This window comes from Callorhinchus milii, unplaced genomic scaffold (genome assembly GCF_018977255.1).
Source record: "Callorhinchus milii isolate IMCB2004 unplaced genomic scaffold, IMCB_Cmil_1.0 Scaffold2, whole genome shotgun sequence".
Taxonomy (NCBI): Eukaryota; Metazoa; Chordata; class Chondrichthyes; order Chimaeriformes; family Callorhinchidae; genus Callorhinchus; species Callorhinchus milii.
The window spans coordinates 101221787-101249055 of NW_024704743.1; the positions used below are offsets into that span (position 1 = coordinate 101221787).

The 27269-nt window shown below is 37.9% G+C and overlaps 1 protein-coding gene and 1 long non-coding RNA gene across 2 annotated transcripts in view; one reads left to right on the forward strand and one right to left on the reverse strand.

Moving 5' to 3' along the window:
* mib1 (MIB E3 ubiquitin protein ligase 1) overlaps positions 1 to 27269 on the forward strand; it is a 112630-nt gene that overhangs the window by 44286 nt on the left and 41075 nt on the right. The gene's annotated exons all lie outside the window — the stretch shown is intronic.
* On the reverse strand, positions 2327 to 8771 carry LOC121848134. Its single transcript, XR_006084864.1, has 3 exons — positions 8493 to 8771; positions 6699 to 7172; positions 2327 to 3027 (listed from the first exon to the last, which is right to left on the reverse strand). It is a non-coding gene; the product is annotated as an uncharacterized LOC121848134 (long non-coding RNA).

Sequence of the window (27269 nt, forward strand, 5' to 3'; positions counted from 1 at the left end):
TCTGCCAATTTCATGTTGGTACAATCATTATAAATGCTATTGATACACTCAAATCGTATTGCTTTCATAATAAAGAAATCTGGCCTCTGTGTAAATATAGTGGAAACATTTACTTAGCTTCTGTACAGTTATGGAAAACTTAAATTGATATTTTGTTAAACCATTATTAAATCTCGAGTAAGGCTACTGTTTTCACTGCTTGGAATTGTTCCCTGAATTTAAAGCTTTCTTCAGTTTCTCAGTAACTGTTCAACTTTTGTCACTCAGTAGCTGTAACTGCATTGCAGATGTCTGTGACAGTACATCTATGAAGGTGATAAAAGCATGTTCAAGGGTATCGCTGCAGAACCACTAACAGATGTATGGGAATACATTTTGTGTTGCTGTCTAAATTGCTGTAGCCTTTTTATTGCTTGGGTTACCCATTAGCTTAAAATAGTAAATCCATTATGACCTTCAATTCTTTAAGTGCTATGTATTATTTAGAAGGAAAATTATAAGTTTTTGATGCAATTATCTCAATTTGATTTCATTCTGATGTAAAAATATGAATGTAGGTATATGTATTTTTTGAGTTTGAGGAAGGCTTATTAACTAAAACTTGTATGATCTGAAAAATACAACTTATTAAATTTAGTCTCTTTAGAGATGATCTGTCAGCATTTCATTGAGCCTATATAATTTTTTAAATCGATAATTGTTGTTGGATATTTTCTTTGAATATCTGGTGATATTCATTAGACAACACCCAAAATAGGGTCATAATTACTTGGATTGCTAGATTTACCCATCTTCATTGTATGTTTTTAATGGAAATCTTGTATATACAGGCACAATGAAAAGTTTTGCTATCTTTGAGATTCGCTTATAGACATTTAGACCAGGTTCAAATGTTATAATTTTGTTTAAGTAAAAAGTCCTTGAGCTGGAACTACATCAAACAATTTACTTTTAACCAAAATGTGAGGTTATTTGATAAAAGAGATGGATCTTAGTTATGTAATATGCAGAATCAGAAATTCTTGCACAGAAGGAGGTTGTTGGGACGATCTCCCGATGTGAAAGGCGCTTTACAAATGTTGTTGTTGTTATTGTTCGGCTTATTTAGCCTACGTTAGTTCTAATTCCTCCTCCGGAGTCATCTACTTTTCAAAGAGCCGGAACAGACATGATGGGCCGAATGGCCTCCTTCTGTGCTGCATAGTTCTATGATTCTACTCTTATTCACAATACTTTGCTTTTTCCCTGAATAATTTTATCTTGTTTCAAAGACTTATTCAACTCCTTTTTAATCATTTTAGTTACAGCTTCAAGGGTCATTTGTAGAAGTGTCTAAAATCCCTCTGCTTGGCGTGGGGGTGAGGGGGAGGAACCCTCTTCCAGAAATGATCCAGTATTTGTTTGTGAATGCAGTCAGATATGTTTGCGATCGCATTCCTTATACATTCTTATCTTTCAATCATTCTGTGTGTTGTCAAGGGAGATGACATTGCTATCTTCTTTCGGATTCTGGCCCTGCAGAAGCACTGTCAGGATTCATAGATTATGTACTTTGTTGGTGGTGATATGTAGCTTATAATGAGTGGACTTTAAAAACTTATAATATAGATGTCAGATTTAGACCATATTTCTTTAATGAGATACAACAGATTCTTTATACAACATACCAGTAATACAATCTTGTATCACTATTTTTAGTTACAATAACTACAGTTGCAATTTAGTATTGTGTATTATACAGTACTTTGTATTTTACTTTCGGTATTATCAGACATATAGACGATTATAGTGCTTAAAAAAAACAGTAAACTGGAAAATTCAAAACTACCTTACATATTCTAATACAATTGTTATCCCAGATTTCTAGAGTTGTAAATATATAAAGTACCAGTGATTATGAATGTTGATTCTGGTTGTGGTCAATGCATAGCTACAGCTGGTTGAAGGGGACCAAATCCATTGAAGAGTTGATTTGGTTCCATTTTACCAGCTTCAGCAAAGCATTGGACTGCTAAGAAGTCAATTGAACGGGTGGGGACAAAAATGTCTTTGAGACAACACATGGGCTGCAGCTTATTTTGCCTTCTACATTTTTTACAAGTACTTACAAGATCTTTAATGGAAAATTCAAAATGCACATTTAGTTTAAAAACGTTTAAAATTCCAAATATCAAAGGATATTTCATTTTGGGGTGTTTACATTTGGATGTGCCTCTGGACCTGCTCTGGATCTATGATTTTTTCCTTTAATATTTCACCCACAAAACAGTCAGTGTATTCTGTGGAGTGCTTTGAAACGTCTCGAAGACGTGATAAGGCACGATATCAAATGCAAGGATTATTATTAATATAATCAGTAACAAAACTGTTCTAAATATCTTGTCAAATATCACACAAGTATAACTGAGATGAGTCTATAACCTTTTTGCTATGTAATCAAAAGTTGAATGTTCCATATAATGATGTGCTGCAGTTTTTAAACAGTCTTTTCCTTGCTGGCTCGTTTATGTGTTGTGTTCATTTGACTGTTGAAATGATTTTAATGAATAAATAAAAGCATTACATGGGTCACAGTATCCTATTGATATGCTCATTCTGTTGGTAAATCACAGCTTTATGAAACATAAAATGTTTTAATCCAGTGTCTGTTACCTTGCTGTTGGTGCCAGTTGATTAAGGTGCTATGTAGCTGGGACTGTGGTAACTGTGTCAGCTGTAAATTGATGCTATTTATATCTGTTGTGGTAGTGTTCTTTTACAGCTTGGACTTCTTTTGGTGCCTGTTTGGAGAGCAGTGTGCTTTCATGTAATTGCCATATCTGGGCATGAAGAAGTGTTGGAACGTGCAGTGTAGTACTTCATAATGTCAACATCTGTTCGCCATGTCAGTCAGACATCTGAAATCTTTGAGTTACAATGGTGTCAGCAAATGCTCAGCCTTCTGTTTTATCAGTTGAATGAACAGCTGGTCAGATTGATGGATGTGACATTTTACGTACTGGGAAGTTGAATTTCATTGTTGAAATCCTATTAAAGAAGCATTTGGCCCATAAAGAAAACATCTACTGTCATTCACAAATCCATGATATTCCATATACAATTTCTGAAACCCATTTTTAAAAAAGTGAATCTTTGTAGCTATATTTCAAGAAATTGGCATTGAGTTCAGAACCCTGGTCTTAACACTTTGAGAACTTGCATTCCTCAAAAATCATTCCTTATAGTATTTGTAACTTGCAGTTTCTGAAACGTTTGTAATGGAGTAAAATGTTGCTTTTTTGCTTTGCAGCTTTTTGATCAAAATTTGAAATAATTCAGGCTGCTCCTGCAGTCTTAACAGAGTTAACTACAGAAAATCTAAGTCACAATAATTCACTTGAACCTACAACCTTTTGACTGAGCCAAAAGTGCTACCAACTGAGCTAGGCTGAACATGATTTAATTTAAGCAAACGTTTATTGGCTTCAGATTGGAAGCACAATATTTGTAAATTGATTACATTTATAAGTTGGACTTTTGTTATCATGAAGCTTTATAGATGGTCTTGAGCAATTCAGCATTTTCAGCAAAGTTCCGATAAACAGCTAAAATTGATTTGCCATCAAGAGAATAAAATCTGGGAGATATTTATAATTGAAGTCTATTCTTTGCTTCTAATTATTTTGCATATGTTCTGTTATGTTTCTTAAAAAAAACAGTTGCAGGAATTTCCGAACCTTTATATTGTGCTAAAGTGTTTTCCTCCATTGTTTAGCATATTTAATTTAGCAGTTATTAAATTCCCACAGTTAATTCTCACTGTATACCTAAGTAGTGAAATAATATTGCTTTGTTTACTCAGGTTTTTTGACTAAACAAATGTGTTTATGCACTAAATGTTTAAGAGAAGCTAGCCAGCCAGTGATGGAAATCTTGTTTAACAATAGCTTCGTGCATTGCAGGCCTTATGTGTGATTACAGAGTTGTGTTCTGCAGGTCAGTATTGCAAGTATTAAGCAATCATTTGTTTTGGAACTGTTTTTAAGGAACATAGTTTCGATTTCAGCATTTTGCTTTTTAGTTGGCTACTTTGTTGGTTTTAACATTTTATTCAAATGGGTCAGTTAAGAGAAAGGAACAGTTGTTATACACAATAGATGCTCTCGCCTTTTGTTTTTCATTTGTGAAGTTGTGAACAATCAAAATCATCTGGCTGGTAAACATGGCCCAGAAAAGTCTGCATTGTCGGTTCAAAAAAGGAGTGGGGAGGACAGAAGCACCTGAATTTGCATTTTTAGTTAATTGAGCTTCAAACAGTTTGAAATATTCAGCAAGGGTTAGTGTACGTTTGTCAGTGAATAGCTTTGAAAAACCTCAATAGGGTAGTATCATGAACAAGCTATATACTTTCTATTTGGTACAGCTGCTTGATTTGTTGTAAAACAAGCTATGTCTACTTTTGGAGCTGCATTACAATTATTCTTTCCGATGCATTTTGGGGGTGTTAATTAGAATTTATAAATTGTACTGCTTTTTAACCCCCGTGCAAATTGGTGCAATTCACAGTATAAATCTGGATTCCCTATGTTGCTTAACACCTGTAATCTTTTATACTTTGTGGAGCACAGTAGTTTGTGCTGCACTCAATCTTGAGGTGCTTTCAGCAAGACATCGAATTGCAGCACTGCAGTACAAATCTACCTGATTGAGTGGGTCTAGCATATGTGGTCTCTTCAAACTAATTACTTATCCAATGGACTGTCCCAAGAACTTTTAAGAGGCAGCCATTTACGATTATTACAATTATTTAATGTGAAAAGATTATAGGTGTTAAGCAATGTATTGAAGCACTGAGTGATGTACATGCACAGTTCTTTTCTCAACCCCTGGCAAGAGCAATTGGAAGGAAATGTAAATTTAACTTCCTGTTAATTGCTCTGCAAACCATAATGATCGCCTATAGCTGTATAAACTGGGAAATGCATTTTCGCCTTGAAAATAAAATTATGTTTTCTGCCTCAAAATGAGGAAAAAGTTGATGTAGAAGCCATTTCACTGTAAAGAAATGCAGCTTTAGCGATTTATCTATTGCCTTAATTAGACAATTAAGTAATTGTAATTTGAGATTTAACATGTAATGAAAATGTGAAAAATCTGAATTTTTTTGGACTTATTTACCATATTACCAAAGAACAGTGCTTGTTAATTTGGTGAATATCTTATAACTTGGCTACAATTTTAATGAACTAAATTGATGCAGAATTTACGCAATTAACACAAAAGAGTAAAGGTTCCAGAACAATGGCTTTGCAAAGAGCTTTTCTCTGCTGTTTTGGAGCATTCAATCCATAGCATTCCTGAAAGCTGAACCAAAAGCTGTGAACAAATGTTACTGTTCCAACATTTCATGAAGCCAATATTGCATGCATTTTCAAAACATTCTAACCTGTTGAATGAACTACAGTCCCCCAGAACTGCTGTGACTTGCATTTTAAGAACTTCATGTCATTTCAAATTGATTTCAGTTAATGTTAAAGCCTGGGGTAGTGATTGCTTTTGAATACTACACTGCAGTCTCTTTAAAAATCTGGATGCATTTCATAGTATTTCAGTTATCTACAAGCTCTAGAAGAATGCTGGAAGCTTTGTGTAAATGCACTCTGATCTTCATTATTCAGAATGAAAAAGAAGAGATGGGGGTCTAACAATCACTAGCAAAGATAACCAAGTTCTAAGGGTTTGGGCCCTCTGTTTCTACTTTGTTTGCCCTTCCCAACAACAAAATGATTTGATGGTTAAAGCACCAGTCAAATTACCCCAAAGATACTCGCATGTTCAGAATTCTCAGCTGTTATGAATGTTCAATATATAGTTTGAATCTTGTCTGTCAAATATGATGAGAATAGAACTGATGGAGTCTGTTGGTTCAAGCTCTCCTCTTCCCTGATTCATATTGTGCTAATTGTTCTCTGGGAATTTTGACCCTGAAATCACATTTGTGTTTAGTCATTGCAGAATCAAATCTCTGAGGTAGTGCTGTTTGTAATCTGTATGTTTTATTTAAAACGTAAGTTTATATTATTTAGAAATTGAGTTAAGGTACTTAATAGTAATTTTAACTACAGTGCTTAGATTTGGAGGTTTAAAATTGTTGGTTATTAAAAAGAGGCAGCTGCCATAAATGATAATCTTGTTGATTATAAATGGGCTACTAGGTTTGATAAAGGAGAAGGTTGTTCCTTTATTGTAAGCAGTGATTAGTAGTCTTATTCCTTGAAACAGTTTACTTGTATATGCTGAAAAGGTATGTGGAGCAAATTTGCCTCTGCAACAGCAGTGCTATAAACTGTTTTCCATTTTGTTGTACAGAAGTATGTTTTGGGCCACATTATATACCCCCGTGCTCTTCTTAGTTGTTCAATACCCACCAAAAATACATACTTCTTTACATTCCATAGCTGTTAAGTTCATATGGGTATATAAAGAAGTATGTGTTCCAGGCAGGAAAGAAAGTTGCAGGTCCATCTGTCTTGAAATATGGATGTTTTAAAACAGTGCCCCTTGTTATAAGGGTCACCTGCTGAAGAAAATAAGGTTACATTCTTTATTGTTATTGAATGAAAAACTTAATCTGACACAATTATTACATATGCACTTACTGTACTAGCTATTACTGCTATGACACTATAAAACATGCCCAAAGTGGCTTTACAGATTACCTGAAAAATATCCAGGTGCAGCAGATAGATTTTCACCAAACCAGAATAAAAGGTCAGCAGTTGTAGTTCATTTTTCTGTAGTCGTACGTATCCAGCCAGACTTTGAGTGCATTTTAGTACAAATCAGTTGTTCCATTTAACTGAACACATTGGAAAGTTCCATCTGTGACGTGGCCTGGGTTTGTGCACACTGGAGTATTTTTCAATTCATTCGTCTTTTATCGCGAACATTTTGTTTTCCTCCTGTGTAGTCCGTTGTCGTTGCTCATCATATTTTTGTTTGTAAAGAGCAAATTAAGAGCACAATTGCTTTTGCCCTTTTTACAATCTGCTTGTGCCGTGACATCGTTCAGGGTTACGGTAACTTTTGTGATCTTTTGGACATCAATTTGAGAAAGAAATTAGTCCTTTTCTGTTTTTTTTGTTTCCCATAGCCTTGATGCTGTGCTTCAAAAACATCCCAGGGATTCAGTGCTGGCGAAATTTGAAATGATGATCACATTGAATAGTTATTATGTGTAGGATTTAGGCTGCAAGCAGGCTGGATGTCGCATGGAAATCCAACGTTCATTCAGCATTTCTGTAATAGTACTTTCTCTCTCCACTCACCTGCTTATTTTTGGTGGTGGGAGGGAGGTCACCAGTGCATTGCAGGCTCAATAGATCAATACAGATTTGCATATAAATGTGAAATGAACAGCTTGTCACTAATGAATTTTACCTTTTTCTCAGATTTCACAAGTAAATACTGCCTTGGAGGCACAAAATGTACATTTTTCAAATTATCATCTGAAGAGCATAAAAATGTAAATTGAAGTTGATGTTCAAATATGTGGTTCAGGCATACTTGAGATCCATCAACCATTAACTTGCTCAGGGAATGCTAGTATAGTGCAATGCTTTTTCAGCAGTGCATTTCCATAAATGTCTTTGTTCTTCTGGACAATTGCATCACGTTCAGGATATTTCACGGACTATTTAAAAGAGGGATAAGCAGTGAAACTAAATTTCTGTAGCACATGATTATTTTTAGAAAAAAAGTTCAGAAGCTGAACAATTCTGAGCCATAGCAGGACAAAGACAGGACCGCTACAATACTGCAGCTTCAAAAAAAATCTTGCAGGCAATCTGCTCCTTCAAAATGGGTTGTCCTTGTCTTGGCCATTTCTGTAATTTCATGCATATAGACTTTTTAAAATTAAGTACTGATGTATGATTGTTGCTCAGAATCTAACTATAAGGACAACGCTATGATGACATTTCCCTCCCTTATGCTTACTCATTCAAGAAGAAAAGTACGTTTTTTTGTTGCAGTTTGCAATTACTATTGACTTTGCCCATGACTTTCAGATTGTTAAATATCTTGCACTGAGCCCGAATCTCGCTTCATAATTGAATTTACAGCTGTACAGATTTTATGCTTGTCTGCAATGAAACGGGAAGTACATTTAAGAGGGAGACATGCACGCAGTTGATTGCTTTTAAAAAAAATATTAAAGGCCTCCCTGTATAATTAATCAAGCTCAATACGTTAGAAGCATGCAGCATTTTGTAGTTAAAACAAAGTAACACTGAGAGGGACTCCTGTTGTTATCATTCAACCTAATCCATCAGCTGAATCACCTTATCTTTAACTGGGAAAGGGTACAGTATCAGATTTTGAAGTAGAATTACAACATGATTTTACCTGGAAGAAAAAGTTTATAAAAGGGCAATTTGCACAAACCCTGATAGCTTTCCTATTTTAAAACAAAATACTGTACAGCTCTGCCTGCATTATTGGGAAACAAATACCTTGAGCTTGCCCTGCCAGAAGTTGAACACTGCAGGGAGGTTGTTCAGGTGTTTAGCAGAGGCTGAGAAGCAGAGATAGAGCGAGACAGAAAGATGTTGAGACGGGTTCGACACTTTAGTCGGAAAGCTGGATCTTCTGCTTCGACGCTGCAGTGCGTCACTTCTCACTTCTGGCTTTACGTATGGACTGAACTGTAGACACATCTGTTAGAGACTACTACGCTTCTCCAGAGGTCAGATCTGTTACTGAGGTCAGGACTCCCACACGAACGAAGCTGCTGGGTAAATTTTACACTCAGAAGGAAACTCCAAACTGCTGTAGCTTTATAGTCAGCTAAGCATTTGAAACATGCACTACCAGGCAACCAAGCTCTCCAGTCTCGCTCCCTCCCTGACCATATTTAGTCAACCATAGCAAAAAATAGCTTTTCAGCTGTCGATTGTCGATCCAAGAGCACAGTGAGTTTCATCGTGTGCTCTGCCTTTTGATTGCTCATCCTGAAGAACCTGACTAGGCTGTGCCATTTCGCTGCTATTTTTAGTTGAGCCGAATAAAGCAGTCTCTCATGTTTCTACTAATATTTCCTGGATTTTCACTGTTCCTGTGCTGCACATGGTACAGTCTGATGCAATCCGCACTATACTTAGAAGCACTGCAGAGGATATTTATACTAGAAACAAGGGAAAGTGTCAGCAGTGAGAAAGTGGGAAAAATTCACTACCAAGAGATTGTGTAACATGATATTTTGATAATTGTGAAGTAATACAAAAAACTGAATTATAAATGTTGTCTGGTCCAGAAGTACTGTAATGTGCATTCTGGAAGGTACAATCTGTTTGCTGCACAAGTTTTTAAAAAATTCTGAAATAAGCGGAGTAGAATAATTGGACTTCTTCGGTGCACTGTTGCCGTTGTGGGATTCACAGTTGCTTGTTCAACAATTGCTGTGAAAATCTTCCAAGAGGAACATGCTGCTTTTCGGTGTTCGTACATAAATCGTCTAGATTATAATGAGTATTTTACTTTTGAAGCCTGGAGATAATTGTAAAAACCTTGCATCAGATGTGGATTTGTCAAAACTTTCTTTATTAATTGAAAATCAGACTCCCCTTGAAGTATGTGCAATAGTCTATAGCAGAGGTGAAAAACAATTTAAATCTGTGCTGAAGGTCAAACTTATAATGTGATCGTTCCAGTTATCTGCTGCTGTCTTGCAGTGACTGGTGTAGAAAGAAACCAAAGCAAATTATGTGTGAGTTCTTTCAGATTGTATGTAAAACATCCAGAGTCATGATGGCCAGGCCAGCCCAGATATGCTTGTCCATTTTACTATAGAAAAAAAAGGCAACCCTGCAAAAGGAAGTCAAGTGATCAATATAGACACCACTCAACAGTCTGGAAGTAAAACCGTTTATGGTGCAGTATTTCTAGAATCGCACTGCAGCTAAAGGGAGGGGGGGTAGGGGAGGACGCTGAAGCAAAAGAAAAGCTATCCTAGACCAATAAGAAGTAAACAATTTGGTAAGCAAAAACATGCTGTAACTATGCAATATTCAGTTTGTAGCCAAAATAATTTACATCTTGTAATTTCTCCTTGAACTGTGGGTTAACATTGATTTGCTGCTCTGTACTTGTATAACACGTAGGGCTGATTTTCCACAATAATTTTATTTATATTCATATTATATACACATTTCTTCATAATATATATAAAAAATATGTTTATTCTATCTGACACACACGCTTAACAGATTAAAATTGGCTATAGTAGAAGTAATTTATGGCAAATATTTTTATAACAAGATTTGGGATAAGTGCTTCTCTGGTTTCTGTTAATTGACATTAAAGATATACAAAATGCACAGTCAATCCACTTTGCAGTATATCCTGTGAAACGTTTGAGACGTCTCGACGATGTGAAAGACGCTATATCAAACGCTATTATTATTTTACAAATTTACAAATAAAGCAATGGTGTATTTTTCAACCTGTAAAAAATATGTAAATGCTCCGTGATTTACAACCACCCCATGCAACTATAACTGCTCTATGATTCGGCAAAGCAAACTAATATACATGCTGTTAGTCTTGTAAAATGCTTGCCAATTGCACAAAATAGCTTAAAGTTCTTTCGTGAACAATTAACTTAAATCATCTGAATAGCCCTTCTCTATCTTTTCTACCTTTTTGAAAAAAGAAACGAGCACAGTTCGATACCTGAGCATCATATCGTTGCACACGCAACCCCTGCATTCTAATCACAGCTGCAGAAAGAATCCTCCCTTGATCTTCTTTAGTAGAGTCAATTCTGTATAAAAATCCACTTCTGATTCCAGTTGCACTGATGGCATGTGCTGGTATCTGACATCATTATGACTCACGTTTCACTTAATAATTTGACCTCCAAAGAATTTTAAACTTAATGACACCTTAAATTTAATATTTGTAATCTAAGGTGACAAATGTTCACCAAAGGAGAGTTGAATATGGTATTTATTATGTCGAATGATGTACACGGCTTACTTTAGATGTGATGCTCGTGTGATATTGGGTGCCTCTTGCATGTGGAATAAATATCATTTTAACAGCAGCAAGTATTTCATGCTCTTTTTTAGTAATGTTTAAATTATAGTTTGCACTATGTTGAGTAATTGTGCAGTTTTGATAGTTTGGGTACTGTTTTTAGATAAAAACAGCTCCAATTGCACCTAACAAAAGTGACTTCCATATTAAAAAAAATTGGACTTTCGTGAATGTCAACCTTGAACTGTAATCCATTTTAGATTTAGCAATATTATATAGAATATTCAGTGTTTTGTGCTACAACTTTCATATTATTAAACCTTTGAAATATTCTGTTTGATTCGGTAATTTATTTTCCTGATTTTGTCAAAGGAATGAATGATTGACACTTTAATGTTGCTCCATGAATCAAGCATGTTGAGAGTCGGTATCCTTTTCACAAACTTCTACCATGTTTAATAAATGACATGTTAACTGTAAATAGAAACACTAAAGAAAGTTGCATTATTGGAAGTATTACAGTGTTCTTGGCTTCAAGAAATGGGGAGAAAAAAATGTAGTTGAAGCTATCACATGAGGGTTTACACGGTTTTCAGATAAGAACATTTTTTTTCAATAAAGCAGAAGCACCTAATCGTCCTAAAGTGCTTATGTTTAGGAACTGGTCTACAATTGGGATAAAATAACAAATAGACCTAAAATAACAAGTAAGTTAATCGCTTTAAATTTCTGATATGAATTTTATAGTGTACTGCCTTGTGAAATCTAAGTTTATCAAAGTAAACTTTATTAGTTTGGCATTTATGCATCTTAAAGAATTGCGTGCTTTAGTATGGGAAAATCTAACCTGAAGAAATAAGTTTCCTTATTTTTTCAAAAAAGATTAGAGGCCTACAAAAAAATGAGAAAAAATAAATAACTTGATCATTCCAAAACCCAAAATACTGTAGATGCTGGAAATCTGAAAACAAAAACAGAAGTCGCTGGGAACACTCAGCAGTCAGGCAACATCTATGGAGAAAGGAAAGTGAATCAATGTTTCGGGTCTACGACCCTTCGTCAGAACTTTCCTTTCTCCATAGATGCTGCCTGACCTGCTGAGTGTTCCCAGTGACTTCCGTTCTTGTAACTTGATCATTAGTTCAGTAGCTTCTCTTCTGTTTCTAGAATTTAAAGATTAAACTGCATAGAAAAGGCCATGCAAACAATTTATGGAGGCTTTTGCTTCATAAGCTAGCTATTTTGTGTTTATGATTTGAGCTTGATTTATAGGACATTCTTGTACAGTGAAAGCCACAATGTGGAAACTGTTCATGCAAAATGTGCAATGTTCCTCAGTGTCACTTTTACTCAGAACCAAACTCAGTAAGAGCAGCATAAAATATGATGAAAGACTTTCAGTGGGATAAGTTAGAACTGAATTTCGTAGTTTTACAACTAACATGGAAGTGAAGTGTGGCTGTTTTTTTAATATTTGATTTTTGGGTAATTTGACCTGAATTTTATTTTTTGTTTTAAATAAAAAAACCTTTCACTGCATTTTTAAAACCTATTCAGCTTTTGTTGCATTTGATTTTCATAACAAATTACATTTGTATAGCATCTTTCATTTCGAGAGGATATCTCAAAGCACTCCACAGGATGTACTGTAAAGCATAGTGACAGTGTAATTTTGTAGGTAAAAATACATGTATAATTGTAATACTGGAAAACTGTAGCACAATACTGGAATTGGCTTCAGTTTTCCAAAGTTCAGGAGGAAAAAAAAATTATGTACTTGATCAATTGGACACAAGCTGATGTTGGAAGTTCTCACATATGAACATTCAGAGCAAGCAACATCTGTCTCAGCTGCCATGTCCCATACTGTTTGAACTGCCTGCTGATGCTCCCACAGGAGGCACAATTACAAGGGTGAGGTACCAGAGTCACAGCCACTCAAGGGATTGTGCATCTGTGTTTCAGAGAAGGTATTGCAACAATAAATATTTTCGAGAGAATTTCAAATGTAACAAATACTTATTTTTTCCTCACAACTCTGATTGATGTTCTAGTACGAACAGTAGAATGAATATACAAGCCAAATTGTAGTCAGACATATGTTGATGGACCTGAGATCGATCAGAAATAGTTCTGTGCTTTTATTTGAAATGCGAGTAAAAAATCAATTTATGATGTTGCATGCTGACTTTTACCTAGAAATATGGCTTAGGGACACAATTTTTCAGCACTGTGCTATCTCTGTTTTTGTTACCATCTTCCCATATTGCTCACTGTTTTCATAGATTCATACAGCACAGAAAGAGGCCATTCGGCCCATCGTGTTTGCGCCAGCTCCGAAACGAGCAATCCAACTCAATCCCACTGGCCCGCTTTCTCTCCATAGCCCTGCAGTCTTGTCCTCCCCAAATACCCATCTACTTCTCTCTTAAAAGTTGTTATTGAATCGGCTTCCACTACCCTTTCAGGTAATGCATTCCAGATCCGAACAACTCGCTGGGTGAAAAAAATGTTCCTAACCTCCCCTCTGTTTCTTTTAACAACTAACTTAAATCGGTGTCCTCGGGTTATTGATCTATAAGTAAATGGAAACAGTTTTTTCTGGTTCAACCTATCAAATCCTCTCATGATCTTGAAAACCTCTATTAAATCCACTCTTAACCTTCTCTGCTCTAGAGAGAATAATCCTAGTTTCGCTAACCTTTCCTCAAAGCTAAGGTCCTTCATTCATGGTACAATCCTGGTAAACCTCCTTTGCACCCTCTCCAATGCCCTAACATCTTTCCTAAAGTGCAGTGCCCAGAACTGAATGCAGTACTCCAACTGAGGCCTAACCAGCATTTTATAAATATTCAACATAACCTCCTGACTTTTGAATTCTATGCCCCTAATTATAAATCCTAGTATCCCGTATGCTTTTTTTAACAGCTTTACCTACCTGTCCTGCCACCTTCAGAGATTTGCTTATGTGGACCCCAAGGTCCCTCTGTTCATTTGCCCCCTTTAAGATTGTACCATCAGCTTATACTGCCTCTCCTCATTCTTCATACGAAAATGCAACACTTCTTATTTCTCCACATTAAACCACATCTGCACGTTTCTGCCCATCTTACCAATCTGTCTAAGTCCTCTTGGAGTCTGGTGCTATCTTCACCGTTAACTACTTTGCCTAGCTTAGTATCGTCTGCAAATTTGGAAATTGTGCTCCCTATATCCAGGTCCAGATCATTAATATAGATCAGAAAGAGCAGTGGTCGCAATACCGACCCCTGAGGGACACCCCTACGCACCTCTCTCCAGTCAGAAAAGCAACCGTTTACCACCACTCTCTGCTTTCTGTCTCCAAGCCAGTTCTGGGTCCATGTTGCCAAAGTCCCTTTAATACCGTGGGCTTCTATTTTATTTATAAGTCTCTTATGTGGCACTTTGTCAAATGCCTTTTGAAAATAATAATCCTTGCATTTGATATAGCACTTTTCACATCTTCTCGACGTCTCAAAGTCCTTCACAGAATATGCTGTAAAGTGAAATAACCGTATATTTGTGGGTGAAACGCGGCAGCCAATTGCGCACAGTAGTGTCCCACAAACAGTCGTGGATTGATAATGACCAATTTATTATTTATTAGAATTCATTAATTATTTATTATAAATTTATTAAACAAATTTAGATAAACCTCGTCTACTGCACTACCTTCATCCACCCTCTCAGTCACTTCGTCAAAAAATTCTATTAGGTTTGTCAGACACGATCTGCCTTTAACAAATCCGTGTTGACTGTCCTTTATTAAACCATATTTTTCTAACTGAGAATTTATATTGTCCTGGTTTGTAGTCTCCAGAAGTCTCCAGAACATTTGCAACCTTCCAGTCCTTTGGCACCACTCCAGTGTCCAAAGAGGATTGAAAGATTGTGGCCAGAGCCTCCACTATTTCCACCCTTGCTTCCCTCGGTAACCTACGATGCATCCCGTCCGAACCAGGTAACTTATCTTTGTTGAGCACCGACAGTCTTTTTAGGACCTCTCTCCGTTGATTTTTATCATATCCAATTTCTGTTCACTCGCCTGCGATATTGTGGCATTGGTTCCATTGCCTTGAAGACAGTTGCAAAGTACCTATTTAGTACATCAGCCATGCTCTCTGCCTCAAAAAGATTGCCACTTGGGTCCCTAATTGGACGTACCCTACCTTTGACTAACCTTTTACTCTTGATAATGCTTATAAAATGCCTTAGGGTTCTCTTTTATGTTTCCTGCTAATGTTTTCTCATACAATCTCTTCGCCCCTCTTATTTCCCTTTTCACTTCTCCTCTGTACTTCCTGTATTCTATTTTATTGCATAAAGATACATTTGACTTATTTTTATATAAAAGCTGAAGTACCTGAACGTGTTTTTATTAAATAAGTAGAATTTTGTTGCCAGGTGGCTAGAGGAAACTTAAATTGGTACCAACCGAATTCAGTTTTAATAATCAGATTTTACTAATACAGTGAAGCCCTATTATATTGGGTCCAAAGTCAACTATATTGTAAGTGAATTAGCGCTATAGTGAAGCACGTTTATTATAGGGTTGCACTGTATTTCATTATTAGCCCATCATTGCAATCAACTATTGACAACATATATTCAAAATCTGAGTTATCTGCATTTTGTCTGAAGGTTATTTAACAATCAAAATATTAATAATCCTCGTTTGATATAGTGCCTTTTTCACTTCAGACGGTTCTATCACCCTTATATGTACACCCACGATATGGCTCGTTCTCCCTTGCAGTGTACTGGGTGGCGTCTGCGTTCAATCCTCACTAATGAATGCAAGTCCCTATAACTAAGTGTAACTTGATTAATGAGTTCTTCCACGACAACAGGTACTACCAATTGCTATCAAATTTAAAGCAAATTGGGAAGCTTCAGACAATCAGAGGTTTATTTTAAACATCTGTGACCTAGGCTGAACCTGTTTGTGTATTCCCTCCTTTGATTTATACAGAAAGCTTGAGAAAGTACTGTGACGTTAGCTGAACAGAATTTTATTGTAACTTCTCTTGTAACCACAACTCTCAGCATTAAATCTTAAACAACACAATAAAATCAACAAATACAACTATGAGATAACAAACATAAATCACACTTAAACTATTCATGTTAGCAGCCACTTATAATAAAGTTAATGTAAAAGTGCGCGAAGAACTAACCTCTGACTACTACTCATCAATAGTCAGACCATGTATCTTTGTTGTCATCAGGTGGAAAAATAGCAACCATGAGCACATAGCGCTCATTCTTTTATTGGTATTGAACCCTTCTCTGAATTAGGGTATTCAGTGGGAATTGTATTGTACCAATTAATTGATGTAATTGGTGCATTTTTATATGGTTCAATCAGATCCTCTCCTCAATTGCCCAATAGGGGACAAGTACACTTCCAATCCTTGATTTGGATATTGAAATGGCAAGTTACCCACCAAATTGTTGCAATCAGCGGTAGAGTTAGACGTGATAGCATCATAAGTATCAAAAACATTAAATACACAAAAATTATATTTAAAGCACTGGTGAATATATTTAAATAACAAACAGGCATAGAAAACAAAATGGGTGACTGTGACACACTTTGGGAGAAAGTCCCAAAGTGATTCACAGGAATGTACTGTAATGGGCATTGACTGACAGCCAATTTGCGCAGTGCAGTGTCCCACAAACAGCCATGCAGTGAATAACCAATTTTATATGGGACACCAGGAGAAACTCCATTCTAGTTTTGAATAGTGCCATAGGATCTTTAACACCTATCTGAACTGAAAAAAGAGACTTAGGTTTAACTTCTCATCTGAAGAACACTGCCTCCAACACTGCAGCACAACCCCATCGCTGCATTTGAGTGTCAGCCTAGGCTGAATTCAAAGACCCAACATGGGGCTTGAACCCACAACCTTCTGATGAGAGAGGCGAGAGAGCTACCAACTAAATGTGTCTGACACACCTCCATATCCATTGCAGATTTTACCCACGTGGTTCTTTTAATGGATGAATTGCTATTTTACTAGTAAAAAAAAGTTTTTTTTTTGAAAGACTCCTTTTCAAATTGAGCCATGGGATCTTTACAACAACAATCAGTTGTCCAAGTGTACACTTGGTTGTCAAGTATACACTTGGTTGTCAACAAAAATCAGTTTTGCTCTGAGAAATATTTCATTGTATGCATGTAAAAAATTAAGGTGATTGAAATGATTTGGAATGCCCTGCCAGCAACAGTGAATAATGTGTTTTTGATGGAACACTATCAAAAATAGAAGAAATGGTGACCATATGTTATAACAATCCTTATATTTGATCTACCTTTTTTCATGTAAGGATATCTCTAGGATTTACTGTGAAATGTAGTGTCTATTTTGCAGGCAAAAGTCCCCCAAACAACCATAAAGTGAATGACCAATCCTATCTGGGAAGTTTTAGCCAGGATACCATGAGAGACTCCTTTTCAAATTGAGCCATGGGATCTTTACAACAACAACAACAACAAGATTTCATTTATAGAGCGCCTTTCACGTCAGGAGGACGTCCCAAGGCGCTGGACAGTTGGGTCAGGACCCAAGCAGGGAGAAATGGTCAGGGTGAGGGGAGGGAAGGGAGGGAGCGGTCAAAGAGAAAGGTCTTGAGACCGGCCTTGAAGGAGGAAAGGGAGGAAGCGGCGAAGGCACTGGGGGATGGAGTTCCAGAGTTTAGGGGCTGAGAGGCTGAAGGCCCGGCCACCGATGTTAGGGCGGGGGATGTGGAGCAGACCGGAACAGAGCGTACGGGCAGGTAAGTAGGGGGATACTAGGTTGGAGAGGTAGTAGGGAGCAAAATGATAATAATAATAATCCTTGCATTTGATATGGCGCTTTTCACGTCGGGAGGACGTCCCAAAGCGCTTCACAGAACACAAAGTAAAGTGAATTGACTGTATATTTGTGGGCGAACGCGGCAGCCAATTGTGCACAGCAATGTCCCACAAACAGTCGTAGATTGAAAATGACCAATTTATTATTGTTTTTTGTTTTGGAGGGATTATTATCAGGCGTGTGGAGTAAGGAAACTTGCCCAAGGTTTCGCGCTGCCTGGAATTGAACTCAGGTCTCTCACTTGCAAAGCGAGTGCTCTAACCACTGAGTTACAGGACTCCAATGGCCTTGTAAGTGAGGATGAGGATCTTGACTTCGATCTTCTGGGGGATGGGAAGCCAGTGGAGGCGAGCGAGGGTGGGAGTGATGTTGTCGCGAAGCCTGGTGTGGGACAGTACACCAGCTGCAGAGTTCTGAATGAACTCTAATCTCTAACTCTAATCTCCACGTGAACAGGCAGAGGGGATGGGAGTTTGTGCTTTCAACAATGCTGCTCTCCCCCAACACTGAATTGGAGTATTAGCTTAGACTAGGAGTTCCACGTTTCAAACATAGGGTTTGAACCTGCACATTATCTTTTGAGGTGAAGCCAAATGGTTTAATGTGATGTTTGGTATTTTTCTTCTCGTACTGTATAACTGAGGCAAATGGGAGTCACCAGTAGGACTGGTGCTTTATGCTTATTGAATTTGGAGGTGTTAAACTATTTTCCTTGTGGAGTCCTGTAGCTCAGTGGTTAGAGCACTCGCTTTGCAAGTGAGAGACCTGAGTTCAATTCCAGGCAGGGCGAAACCTTGGGCAAGTTTCCTTACTCCACACACCTAATAATAATCCCTCCAAAACAAAAACAATAATAAATTGGTCATTTTCAATCTACGACTGTTTGTGGGACATTGCTGTGCGCAATTGGCTGCCGCGTTCGCCCACAAATATACAGTCAATTCACTTTACAGTCTATTCTGTGAAGCGCTTTGGGACGTCCTCCCGACGTGAAAAGCGCTATATCAAATGCAAGGATTATTATTATTATTATTGTTCTAAGAATGGAATCATCTTTATTTTAACAAAAACACCAAGATGGTTGAAACCAGTTGTAGGTTATAAATATAGTTGTCACATTCTAACCCTTACCTTTAACATCTCTTGACAGGCCTGGACTACAATAAGTGTAACTAGGGAAGGAGAGTATGTAGCTCTGTTAACACACCCTTTCATTTCCTCTCTATATATAAACAAAGAAATCACCAAATTTCTAAAGAACCTGGGTGTTTTATCCCTGTCAGAAAGCTATGTTTCAAAGCTGTTGACTATTTGCAGGGATCATCCTTGAGCTGAATGCTATTCCAGTGATATTGCTTCTGTGGTCAAATTATTTCCTGCCTTTACCTCCCCACTCCCCATTTATTTTCCGTTTGTTGTGCAACCTACCTGGCTTTGGCACTTACTGGTGCTGATGTATTATTATCTGTTTTCTATTGCTGGAGAACAAGAGTACTCTGTGGGACTGTGTGTATCCCCTCAGCATGCACAGCAGGAGTAAAAGCAAAGGACTTTTTTATTCTCAGCACGAATGCTAAGATATATTCACTTCTAATATCCTTTGATTTTCCTTTGCAGAAAAGTGAGAGATTTACAGAAACCATTTGCAAAGCTGGGGTTTACTGGCATAGTTACAGTTGTCACTGTTATGATATTGAGATAGGAGGCCAGCAAACAGTGATGCTTTTCTATCCTGTTGAACAGGAACTCTGAATACTATTGCCCGATCAATACAAATGCAGTATTACTGGCGTCTGGGTATTGACTGACATATGAGACTTGGGATCCTGGTTTTAAATCTTCTGCCTACATTTTTTTAAAAGCCATTTGGTTCAGTAAAATTCCTGCAGAAATATGTAAGCTGTTTCGTAAAATTGAAAGTCAAGCATAGATGCATATGGTAGCTCTGATTTTGTTTATCTGTGAGTTAGAGCTACAGTTATGTGGCTTAAAGATGTTGTTAGCAAAATGGAACATCAGCTTGCTGTGTTTTTTTCTTTCCAGCTCTTTTCCCCACAGTGCATCAAAGTGCTTATCTTTGCCTGTGGATCCACACTTGTATAGCTCTTCTTTGTGGGAGTATATGGGTTTAACTTGTTTCTCTATAAAGTTGTATGTACTTTATGAGTTCTTACACAAATATGTTGCCCTCCATCTTTCCACTGTGTCGAACACTAACTGGCCAATTGACCAGGCAGATAAACTATTCCTGGGTCTGCCAACATTGACAGTTTAAACAACCCTATATATGTATATATAGATACTTCTGCACTGAAAGCGGAAGAAGAAATTAAATCTTACAGGACAGATTTATATAACAACATATGCCGCCCGCGTTCTCATCCAGACGAAACTCCGCTCCCCGATCATCCCAGTCCTTGCCAGACTGCACTGGCTGACTATCCCATAGAGGATCGACTTCAAGATCCTCATCCTCGTATTCAAGTCCCTGCACTCCTCTGCAGCCCCCTACCTCTCTCCTCAAAACAGCACCCGTTGCCTTCATTCCTCCGGGTCTGGCCTCCTCCTCGTCCCCCGAGTCCTCCGCTCCACCCTCGGCGGCCGTGCCTTCAGCCACTATGCCCCGAGGCTCTGGAACTGCCTTCCTCACTCCTTTCGTCTCACTTCCTCCCTTCCCATTTTCAGGTCTCTGCTGAAGACCTTTCTTTTCGACCGCGGCTTTGGTCACCTTCCCCCCCTCCCCCTGGCTCGGCCCCGGGATCCGAAACTGTAAAGCGCTCTGAGACGCCGTCTGGCATGGAGGGCGCTATATAAATCCAAGTTGTTGTTATGTAAATCTGTCCTGTAAGATTTAATTTCTTCTTCCGCCTTCAGTGCAGAAGTATCTAGACTTTTTGAAGTGCTTAACCCACTTTTTCGCAACTTAAAATCTGGAACCTGCTTTAGGAATTTGCAGGAAGCATACAAATCTTAAGGCTTTCTAGTTATACATCTTAGCAGCTTTGTAGTTTATTAAATTATTTATTAACATTGACTTGATATTGACAATATTTGTGACAATATTGGATGGGTTGCAGCAACTTATTTGTTGTTATTCAATGTCTTTAACTTAGCAACAAATAATTTTCTCTTCCCTATAATCTTTTTAGACAATATTTGTGCTAATGTGGAGCTGGTAATGGCACCACACTTTAGCAAAGGTGCTCAAACATTGTGCTTCAGTGCCAGTCGGAGATTTTTTTTGGGGGGAAAAGCAGGAGGCCACAGCCATCATCCCCCCCAGGAGAGAGGGAGACGTGCAGTCAACACCTGGTTCCCTTGCCTGCCATAAGATCTCTCAAGCAACCTCCACACATACCAAGACAGCTGGTTTTCTGTTACATTTGTGGGTTTCTGATTCTGAAAACAATGCCAGTTTGTACTATTCCTGTTCAGACTGGAATCTCTGCTCAGATGCACCTAATTTTCAAAAATGCCTCGTAGGCAGGTATTAGTTTTTTTTCTTCATCTTTCAATGTTGGCAGGTATAATTGGTGTCGCTATAGATTAGGGGTTGTCCAACCTTTTGGCTGTTGAGAGCCGGATGCTCTATTTGAGAAACATACGCAGGCTGCATAAGCAATGTTTTTGAGTTTCCCTTCCAGAAACGTAACATTTATGGGATAGAGAGGGAGCAGGTAGGCCAGATAAAATGGAGGAATGGTGGGCGAGGAAGGGGGAGAAATCGGCCTGCAGGCTGCCAGGCCAGGTGGACCACCCTGGCTTAGCCTGTTGGCTGTGGTCTTGAATTTCTCAGATGTTTGCTTGTTTATCTGTTTGGTTATGATGTGCTTTGTGGTTTGTTTCAAGTTTTGACATCTGTAGTTACTATATATATATATATAATGATAAATCTTATTGGTGTGATTTTAACAATTGTTTGGAGATTATATGGCAAATTTTTAATTTTAGTCTATGAATCATTGTGGCTAACGTTTTTTCTCTCACTGGGAAAGCTATGCTTTTAAAACAAATCAGTGCCGGATGTGCGGTAATATTGGCCGTCTAAATGAATCCATCTCAAACTTGTTCTGTTTTCTTAAGTGTTGTAGCCTATAAACTGACTTGATAGTTTTCATGTACACTCTATGTTCAGATTTAATACAAGCTATTAAACTGCCTCTCCCCCAACCCCCTCTGACATTGAAACAACCTTCTCTTCCATGAACTGGCCTCTGTTTATTGTACTCTGATCCCTTGCTGAGTCAGCAGACAGCTGATTCCTATTTTAATTTGTGACAATCACTCTGGCACTTGTATACGACAGTTCTATGGCTCACAGGGGATGTGTTGAAAGAATGCTGTTGAAGGTTTAGAGTGCTAAGTTTTTTTTGCTTTTCTCAAATTAACTTCCATAGACACCCAAAAAGGATCTTTTTTTCTAACATTTGACAGCTGTCGGCGTAAATCCATGGTTTGCATACAATTTTAACTGTTCCCTTACTGAAAAAGCTCATTTATAAAATGCTCATCAGAAATAAGTTGGATTACAATATCTCATAAGGTTTAGGAGAAAGCACTTCAGCGAAGTGGGGGGAGGGGTGAAGACCTATCCCTCCAGTATAGTGCAACTCCAATATTTTCCATTATAGCATCAAACTATTTCCTGGATCGCTCTGGTGTCCCAGCCCATGCCATCAATGTAACAAATGTTTGGAGGTTTCAACAATCAGTGGTTAACTGTGCCCTGTTTAAACAAAGACTTCCTGGTGTTCTGTCCTACCATTACCTTTCGCAACCTGAATGTGTTTTATTATTTTTTCTATAATTGAAGTCAGATTAAGGGGATCATTTGTTGCCAGTTACGGCAACAACTTTTTGGAATATGGGATCCACAAAAAAAATCACCTTTTTTGAATATGGTATCCACATTTGCCTGTTTCCAGTGTGTTTGTTGATGCCTTGCAGAGCCCGATGGGCTTGCCAAGTCTGCTGTGTGAGAGGATGGTCAGCTGCTTGTGCAGGGAGGAGCCAGGGAGTCTGTCAAGCAGTGCTTTTGAGTAAGTCTGGAGATGATGAAGGTGTGGATGGGAACATCAGCAACCCCAGAGGACAAGTTGTGATGTAAGTGGTCAATATTTTTGAGGTGAGGGAAAGCAGAGCACGTGAGAACCTGGATGTAAGGTTTAAAAGATAATTGGGAGTTGATCAAGACACTAAACATGATGTTCTAATCAGGTTCGTGAGTTGGAGTGAGCATCTATGCAGATTGATATGGTCAGCGCTTGAGGTGAGAAGACACTGATGCGAGCCAAGCAGGAGAGTCTCTGTTTTGTCGACATTGAGCTGTAGAAAGCTGGAACTCATCCAGGATTTGATGTGAGGCAGGCAATCGGTGAGAACAGTTGTAGTCCTGGAAGCAAAGGTAGAGGCAGAGGTAAAGTTTGATATCATCCAAGTGCATGTGGAAGTAGAGCTCATATGCTGTGTTTTGGATGTTAGATGGCAGATATTTTCTGCTCTACATCATTGTTTTTTGGCTTCTGTTAATGCTCTTTTTCTACTCTCTGGGTCTCAGGTTTTTAAATTTTTTCCTTAATACCTTCATACTCTTGTAATATTGGAAGAATTGTTTGACATTATGTTTTGCATCTAGTGTTAAAATCCCATTTCAGTTCTCTTTTGGCTTCCCTAATCTAAACCTTACACTGAATAGACATGCAATCATTCTATTTGTTGTCTGCTCCCTTCTCCCTACAAGCTTCCTTTTTTAAAAGGAAATGTTCATGCATTTTCAAACACATTATTTTATTTTGTCCTACATGTGTCTCATAATGCGTCTTAATCTGATCCTTAACTGATTTATTCTTTAATTATGCCTTGAAACTCTGGAACACTCTTCCTCTATCTCTCCACCTTGCCCCTTCCTTCACCATTTTCAGGTCGTGCCTGAAGACCTTCCTATTTGACCATGCCTACGGTCACCTCCCCCCCAGCTTGGTGTCGTGCTCCTCCACTGTCAAGCGCTTTGGGACTCTGCCCTGCGTGGGTGGTGCTATATATAGTTCTAGTTGAATTGTGTCTGCCAGTCGTATTGCTCAGCTTGCCTGTTCTTAAAATTTGCCTGTTATTAAAATTGTATTCTGGTTTGGGTTGTTTTTCAAATCAACTTGAATCTTATTGTCACTGTTGCCCAGCAGGTCAATTACGTTTCCCTGAACAGTATTTAGGTTGTTGATGAGAAGCAAGACGAAAAGAGCTATACTTTGTGGTGAGCCTGACACACTGAACCAGAAAGCTATCAGGCACTACGTTGATGAGCACAGGATCTTAGCTACTATTGGCATTCCAACCGAACCTTCATTTTATTTGATTCTGAAAAATAGATACTTTTTTGAACTTATTAGCTTATCTTGAAGAACCAAATGAAACTTGTATGTCAATATTTTCTCTTGTATTGATTTTCAAATACCTTTATTTTCCTCACTTCTTCTGAAAACAACTTTTCTTCCTTTTGCTGTGATGTTTGTCCTTTGGCTCAGGGCACTTTGTACTCAGTAAACAATATTTGTGTGTGAAACATGAGTGATAGTCAGTAGGGACTATGAGAATCACCAGATTTGTCATTATCTAATGTCTGCTCCTGCACATATGGCTGATATTTCCCTTCCTATTACTTGAGGCTAAAAGCAACACCCGTACGATTGCCTCATCTAAGATCAGCTATCACAGCGTAGTCCTGAGATCTGATGGTTCATTTACTCAATGGCTGGGCTGATAGAAAATTGCGGGGAGGTTTGCAAAATTGTGAGGTACTGTTTGCAGAAAATGGCGGGAGTTAATTGGTGCTATTGAGATATATTTTATTGCCAATCTACCCTTTTCACTTTGTTGATTAAAAACTAGACATGAGGAAATAACACGTGTTAGATTGTTGAAAGAAAATCTTAATTCTTTAACAAAAACTGGGTAGCCTTTTTTTTGCAGGGGATGGAAGGGGTGACATCAACTAGGCTACAGGAGCTCTCAGGCCTCGGCACCGCACACAGACCCAGAGAGAGAAACACGCACACACTCAGAGACAACACACACTCAAACACTGAGGGAGAGACACACACTCAGACACAGAGATGCACACACACACACGCACGCACGCACACGCACACACACACACAGACACACACTCAGAGACACAAAGAGAAAGATGCACAGACACACAGAGAGACACACATTCAGACACAGAGAAATACATATTTTCACAGAGAGAGATGCATACTCACATAGAAACACTCGCAAACAAATCGAGAGATACACACAGGCACACCCACAAACACAGAGGAGAGGGAAACAGACACACTCACACAGACATTCACAACCAGAGAGAGAGACACACATACTCACAAACGCATATAGAGAGACATACAGACAGACAATCATACACACACGCACATACAGATGGGCCTCCGTGTGAAGCCCCTTTGCCGCTTACGCAGCACCACGCATGCACGTCCAGATCTGCACCGCCCACAGGGACATCAGGTACAGCCAGAAGGCCCACAGACCAGGAACTACATTTATAGCGGGTTTGTAGTGGATTCCGCGGGAAAAGTGCAGCCGGACTTTTCAATTGGCCCAGCTCACTGGTTAAACTCACTTTGAGAGATAATTGAGAGATATCAAGTGTTTCATACACAGTGGTTTCTTTGCAAATTCTAAAGTTGTTTTTAACTGACTAGCGAAGTATTTAAATAAACAGTCACTACACTTTACAGTAATCTTCTGAAGCACTTTGAGACATCCTCCCAATGTGAAAGGTGATATATCAAGTATTACTTGTCTTTACTGAAGGCAATACTACTCAACTGTATTGGATGTCTGATTTCCGACTGGGTCATCTTCAGCCATTTGAATTTGGATGCAAAGCTTATCCTACTTAGACAAGACAAAGAAAGCAATTTTAATTATCTGGCCTTTTCCTAAGGTTTCAATTGAAAATTAAACTAAAACATAATAATGCAGGGTGATGGTTAAATGTTTAATGTTGAAATGTATCTAGTGAAAGATTTATAACTTGTGATTTTGCTATAAGGCTATTCTGTAGGTAACTTGTTCCTGTCATCAAATACTAATGAGCGAAGCTCATAACCAGCTTTTCTTTTATCAGAATAATACAATGTGTTGCCATGTATCACTCGTACTACTGATAGAAATAAAAAGGTTGGAGGAAGATTTGTTTAGCCCACAAAATATACAGTCAATTCACTTTACGTATATTTCTGTGAAGCGCTTTGAGACTTCGTGAAGACGTGATAAGACGCTGTATCAAATGCAAGGATTATTATTATTATCTGTTTGTATAAATCAGCTGTGTATCAATAATGCATGTAACTAATTGAGGCTTTCTTGTTTATCAGTATTATGTAGAAATTGTCAGCTACATTTTTAAATTCCTTTGGATCACGATTAATGTCAATCATGGATGGCCAAGTTAAGAACTCATTTTGTGCAGTCTGGTGTGTTGTAACTTTTCCTTTCAATTAATAGATGGACAAATGGGTTAACAAAGGAAGTCGGTACACTCAGCAGTACAGACAACAGGAAGAGTAATTCAGTATTTTATCCAGCAGATGTTAACCTAGAAATGCCAAGTAATTTATCTACAATGTCAAAACAAACTGTTTTAACGAATACATACGTTAGAGACTTATTTATATTCAACTATTGCTACCATTATTCTGATGTTTTATGATGTTCAGATTTGCAGAGGTGGACTGTTTCAGAAACTATTGTTGTGACAGTGAAAGTAGTGTTGATTCTGTATGCAAATTCTACTATAATATGCTTACTGGCATAAACTATAAACAAAGGGACAATTTTCTGCAGCAGGAACATACTCCCTTTCTGCATTCTTCATGTTAATGTTTCCACTATAAATATTTATGAAATGGGAATCCAACTAGTTCCAAGAGTTCATGTTCATTGGAGTACTTCTTTACAGGAAAGGATTTACATTTTGGTGATTAATGACATTTGGAAGTATAGAATTGGCTTTACTTTCCACTGTGCAGTGCAGTTATAGTCGCATAAATCCCCAATAAACCATGCCTTTTTAAGGCTATTTCATGGATAGATTTTCTATTTCCTTTCTATTCAAAGAATGACTGTAGAACTCAACAAAGACTCCCAAGATCAAAACATTCCATGTTTAGTGGGTGTTTTAGTAAATTTTATATTGTGCAGTTAATTTGATTGCATTAATATTTTTAATCTATTCATAAATAACAGAAACTTTAGAGCTGAGCAAGCTACAAATATGAATGCCATTGTGGTGCCTATTGGTCTGCTAGCCAGCAGATGTTCTTGAGTAAAGTACAATACCTTCAAGTG